This window comes from Dasypus novemcinctus, chromosome 3 (assembly GCF_030445035.2).
Source record: "Dasypus novemcinctus isolate mDasNov1 chromosome 3, mDasNov1.1.hap2, whole genome shotgun sequence".
Lineage (NCBI taxonomy): Eukaryota > Metazoa > Chordata > Mammalia > Cingulata > Dasypodidae > Dasypus > Dasypus novemcinctus.
The window spans coordinates 162,381,608-162,388,145 of NC_080675.1; the positions used below are offsets into that span (position 1 = coordinate 162,381,608).

Genomic DNA, 6,538 nt, shown 5'->3' on the forward strand with positions numbered 1-6,538 from the left:
ATAGCTGAGAACTTATAAATGCAGCAAAGTGGCTCAGTACAAAATTAACATGCAAGTAAGTGTGTCTATATACTAGTAATGGATGACTTGAACAAGAAATCAACAGAGAAATTTCTTTTACAATAGCAATTAATCTAATCAACTATCTAGGAATAAATGGAATAAATGTAATCAAGAATATAAAGGACTTGTACACAGAAAACTAGAAAACTTTTCTAAAATAAATCAAAGAAGACCTAAATAAATGGAAGGACATTCTGTATTCATGGATTGGAAGATAAATGTTGTTAAAGATGTCAATTCTACCAAGTGATTTACAAATTCAATGCAACCTCAATCAAAATTCCAACAGCCTTCTTTGAAGAATTGTATAAGCCAGCCATCCAATTTATATAGAAGGGTATGGAACCCAAATAGCCAAAACTGTACAGAAAAAGAAAAATGAAACTGGAGCACTTACACTTTCTTATCTTAAAAACTATTATAGTGCTTGCTTCAGCAGCACGTATACTAAAAAAAAAAAAAAAAAAGAAAATTGAATGATAAAGAGAAGATTAGCATGGCCCCTGTGCAAAGATGACATGCAAATTAATGAAACTTTCAATATATATAGATAGATAGATATAGATATAAACCTATTACAAAACCACAGTACTCAAATCAGCATGGTACTATCACATGGGCAGACATATACACCAATGGAATAGAACTGAGAATTCAAAAATCAACCCCTACATTTATAGTCCCTTATTTTTTGACAAGGATGCCAAGTCCACTCAATTGGGAAAGAATAGTGTTTTCAACAAATGACGCTGGGAAAACTGGATGTTCATATGTAAAAGAATGAAACAAGACCTTTACCTTTCATCCATACAAAAATCAATTCAAAATAGCTCAAAAGCCTTAAATATAAGAACCAGAACTATAAAACTCCCAGAGGAAAACATAAGGAAGCATCCTCAGGACCTTGTATTAGGGAATGGTTTCTTAGACTACATTAAAACACAAGCAACAACAACCTAAAATGCATACATGGGATTTCACCAAAATTACAAAGTTTTGTGCAACAAAATATTTCATCATAGAAAAGCAGATTTGGCTCAACTGATAGAGGGTCTGCCTACCATATGGGAAGTCCAGAGTTCAAACCCAGGGCCTCCTGACCCGTGTGGTGAACTGCTCATGTGCAGTGCAGAGGCACGCAAGAAGTACCATGCCACACAGGAGTGTCTCCCACATAGGGGAGCCCCACACACAAGGATTGTGCCCTGCAAGGAGAGCCACCCCACGCAAAAAAAGCACAGCCCACCCAGGAGTGGCATGGCACAAATGGAGAGCTGACACAGCAAGATGATGCAGCAAAAAGAGACACAGATTCCTGGTGCTGCTGACAAGAATGCAAGTGGACACAGGAAGAACACACAGCGAATGGCACAGAGAGGAGACAATGGGGGGGTGGGGGAGGAGAAAGTGAGAAAAATAAATAAAATATAAATCTTTAAAAAAATTTTCATCTTAAAAGTAAAAAAAGACAACCTATAGAATGGGCAAAAATATTTGGAAACCACATACTCAATAAAGGTTTACTATCTAGAATATGTAAGTAACTACTATATATCAATAACAAAACGACAACCCAAATAAAAATGGGAAAACACTTAAATAGATATTTCTCCAAAGAGGATATACAAATGGCCAAAAAGCATGTGAAAGATACTCAACATCATTAGCCATTAGGAAAATGCAAATCAAAAGCACAGTGAGATACCCTTTCTCACCCACAGGAATGTCTCTATTTTTTAAAAATGAAAATTAGGGGTATTGGAGAGGATATAGAGAAATAGGAGCACACATTCATTTTTGGTAGGAATGTAAACGGTACAGCCTCTGTGGAAAACAGTTTGGTAGTTCCTCAAAAAGCAAAGTGTAGAATTACCATAGGACCCAGCAGTCCCAGGTATCTGTCCAAAAGAATTACAAAAGGAATTAACAGATCTTTGCCCACTGAGCTTCATAGTGACATTATTCACAATTGCCAAGAAATGGAAACAGCCCAAGTATCCATCAACAGATGAATGTTTAAATACTATATGGTATATACGTACATTGGATTATTATTCAGGCATTCAAAATGAATAAAGTTTTGATATATGTGACAACATGGATGAACTTTGAAGACATAATGTTGAATAAAATAAGCGAGAAACAAAAGGACAGATATTTTATGATCTCATTGATAAGACATAATAGGTATAAGCAAATCCAGAAGAAGCAGATTCTAAAATACACATTACCAAGGGTAGGGTGGAAGTAGGGAATGGGGAATTAATGCTTAATCAGTACAGTATTTCTATTTGGGGTGATGGAAAAGTTTTGGTAATGGACTTTGGCAATGGCAGTACAACATTGTGAATGTAAATAACACCACAGAATTATATATCTGAATGTTGTTAAAAGGGAAAATTTCAGGTTGTATATATGTTGCTAGAATAATTGAAGAATAGACTGTACATCAGAGTGAACACATATAAACTATGGACTATTGTTAATAATACTTGTTTTTGTTTCTTAGGCTGCTTAAAGCAGATACCATGAAATGGTTTCAGCTTGAACAATGGGAATTTATTAGTTTACAAGCTTACAGTTTTGAGGCTGAGAAAATGTCCAAATCAAGATATCATCAAGCCAAGCTTTCTTACTTAAGATCATCGGCTGGCGATCCTGGGCCCTTCCGCCATGTAGCAAGGCACATGGTGGCATCCACTTCTCTCTCCCTTCTCTTCTGGGTTTCTTTGCTCTGGGCTTCTTGGGTCTGTGGCTTTCTTTCTCCCTCTCTCTATTCATTTCATTTATAAATTACACCATTAAGAAGATTAAGACCCATCCTAAATGAGTTGGGTCACAGCTTAACTGAAGGAGCCTCATCAACAAGTCTTACATACAATGGGTCCACACCCACAGGAATGGGTTAACTTTAAGAACATGCTTTTCTGGGATACATACAGTTTCAAACCACAACAGTATTATTATAATATAAGATTATAATAATATTTTATCAACTGTAACAAAGGAACCACCCTAATGTAAACTGAGTGCGAGTGGAGGCAGGTATGAGAATTCTGTCTTTTCTGCTTGTTTGATTTTTTAATCTGAAATAAATTCTGAAATAAATAAATAAACAAACAAATAAATAAAATAGTCATGAGTCCCTACAGCCACAATCAACTGAATTTGGAAACCACCAGAATAAACTGAGAAGATGCTGAGGTCCATATTGGAACCTAATCCTGACTCACACCTTGATTTCAGCCTTGTTTGACCATGAGCAGAGAACCCAGCTAATTTGTGCCCAGACTTCTGACTTGCAAAACTGTGAGATAATAAATGAATGTTATTTTGAGCCACTAAGTTTGTGACAATTTGTTCTGCAACAATAGAAAACTAATACATTCTTCATACATATTACACCTAGAATTGCATATCCAAAATTTCAAAGTAATTACCATTTATCTAACAAAATGTGGTGACTAGCCTACTTTGCAATTTGTTGCTAAGAACACTCAGAAAATGTAGGAGAGCTACGAGTTTAGTGCTTGGAAGAGGGCAAATGGTTAAAAATGGTAGATTGGAACTTATCTTTAAGCCAAGACCTCATTAATAGCCACTGGCAAATTGTAAGTAATTCAAAACACTTACATACTATTGATGTGGGCTATGGGTGGAAGGCTCTTTGTCTCTTCAGAGATAACTAAGTTGTTTGACTTGTGGGTGTGAAACAGGTAAGAGGCTGCAGTCCTGCTCTTAGGGACCAGCAGGCTCCAGTCCCAGGAAATGTTTAACAAAGCAAGGGCTATAAACTTTAAGTATTTAGGGGAAATGCAAAAACCAAGGCTTATCTAAAATGTCTGGAGTCCTTGCTAAAAGCTTACCTAAGATGTGAAAGAGATATATGCTAATTGAAGCCTATTGAGAACTGAAACAAAGGGACCATTTGGCCTTTCCTCTCTGTATAAAAGACGTTTGAAAATCTTGTTCCGGGCTCGGGATTCAAACAGAAAGCTCCCGAGTCCGGCCGGCCGTCAATAAACCATTTTTCCTTCTCAAAATCATTGCTGAGTCCTGGCCTCTCTATACTCAAATAATTGAACTTCTCTTAAATTCCACAGCATTAATGGCGACCGCGAAGGGACAATAAATGAAGGCCAGAGACGGTAGCATTTTGCTGCCCCTTCCAAATCCCCGAGGAAGCCGGGAGGACTCGGGTGAACCCCAAATCTGGGCGCCCCTGGATTAAATTTAATCCAGAAAAGATGTGGGCTCCACCAGAATCTTCCCGACAAAATCAAGGGGCAATGGAAGGTCTGAAGAGAAAGATTCTGGGAACGAAAAAGAGCTCCGAACAGGGAAGAAGGTAAGACTCCCCGGGTGAGCAGAGTCTGGAAGGCCCTAGCTTTAATTGCTAGGAAGGGGAGGCTGATCACCTCCCGAGAGAACCCTAGTAGCCCCAGAAGGCTGGGGGGAAGCCGTTCTCTCTAGGCTTGGGAAAAGGAGGAAAACCGGGGAAAAGCCCTGGTGTTTTGGGTTTGTCTAACTGCATGTTAGAATCTGGTACTGGTCTTATATCCACTAAAGGAGTGGAGTCTCGATTTTAATAGGAAGGGTATTTATAGGTTCGAGTCCTAATATCCTGGAAATTGGTCTAGATTAAGGAAAACAAAACTTGGTTACAGGAAAATGGATCGGCTTTTCTGGTGGAGCTTGGTCTGGGTGTAAAGTTTAAACAGTGGAAAAGTCTAGCTGGAATCTTTTGTTATGGTGCTAATTTGTGAATGAATTTGCTTTATACCAAATGTTAAGTGTTCTGAGGTTTGTGATGGCTGTGGGGGCAGCCGTGGTGAAAATAAATATATAAACTTGTGAGTCAGATTAGTGACCTTTGTGCTTCTGTCTGTGTCAGCTCAATGTTAGTGTTGGAGTTGTGTCCTTACATGAAGTAGAATTACAGCTGAGCTGGAGCCCTCCCTTGCCATTGGCAAGGGGGTGAAATGATTCTGGGGCAAAAGCTGAGGAGTCTAGATGTTTGTGCATGTTCTGGTGTCTTGTCTCTGGTCTGGCCCTTTGCCGGCTTGGAGGCCATCTGTGTCCGCGCCAAGCACCCAAGTCTGTTGGGAATGTCCCAGTCAGGGCGGCTGGGTTCCTGGGAGAGTTGCCAAATTTGAGTAGGTTCTGTCTGCCCATTTTGGCTGAAAGCTGGAAAGGGGGGAGCGGCTTGCCCCTTTCCAGTGAGTCCACCCTTCTATTCATAAGCCGCATTCCTGTTTGTTGTGCACCCGACTGCCTGGAAGGGGGGGAAGTGAAGGAGGTGAAAAGCAGAATCAGAATAAATGCAGTAAAGTTCCCTCCTTAGGGTGTCAAAGCCAAAATACGTTTGCATTCTGCTCAGGTTCTTAGAAGGTATTGTAGTAACCTTAAGTAAGAGAATGTTCTGTGAAGGTAAAATTTGTGTTAAGGGTATAAATATAAAAGTTTTACAAAGCATTGTTTAAGGTATTTAAGTGGCTAATTGCAGAAAGTCATTATTTAACAAAACTGAATTGATAATAATAATAATAAAAGGCAATTTTATAACAAACTTATTCGGCAGCCAATCTCCCCTGCCAACTTGCTTCCAAAAAAACTGTTTCTGGTATTACATGCTACTAAGTATTTAAAGTGAAGAAAAGTTCATTATTTTAACAAACTTGGTTAGTATAATGGCAATTATATGTTGCAAGACGTTTGCCTGGTAACTTAGTATGTGGGATATATGGAGTGTGTTTTTATTGTTAAGGCAACAGAAGATGATTTTGTCCTAAGATAAAATGATTGATTATTGGAAAGAGTAGAGTGTGGGACAGAACCTGAATGAATACTGAAAGTGTAGAAGGTTTGTGGAAGGGAAATTTTTATGATTAAATTGAGTAAGATCAATATACAAAGAAAATATTTTATCAATAGCTTCTTGTGCTTTAACCTCATCATATCCTCAATGTTTGAAGAAGAGTTCTTTTAAAAGAACATTTTATGTTCTAGAAATCAAATCCTGAAAAGTAGCCTTTTATTTCAAACTAACTGCAAGAGATTTATTCTTTCACTTTAAAGGAAAAATTAAAGTAATGGTTAAGTTCATTTAATATGTTATAAGTTGAATGAAAGGTATTTAAAGGTGTTATAAAATTAATAGGTTTTAAAAAAATTAATAAAAACTGTAACTAAGAGTTAAAATCATTTATAAATGCATTTATATTATAAAACAGTGGAAAGACAATAACTGAGATTATAGCTGGGTGAATTTAGCCTGAAACTATTATTTAAGTGTAAATTCTACACTAACCTTTCCTTTGTTTATGGTTACTTCAAGCCTAACCTCACCCTTTGCCTTTGCCTACGGTTATTTCATAATTGAGAAGAGCTGGGACATCACTGTCTCCTCTCCTGGTATTAGTAACCCTTTCTCTCATGAATTCAAGTGTAAACTAAATAAATTGCTGCCTGATAG

General features: G+C 37.7%; 1 pseudogene; it reads left to right on the forward strand.

Annotated features, from left to right (window-relative positions):
• Positions 1–528: 528 nt before the first annotated feature.
• LOC111766463 (U6 spliceosomal RNA) lies at positions 529–611 on the forward strand (annotated as a pseudogene).
• Positions 612–6,538: the final 5,927 nt, after the last annotated feature.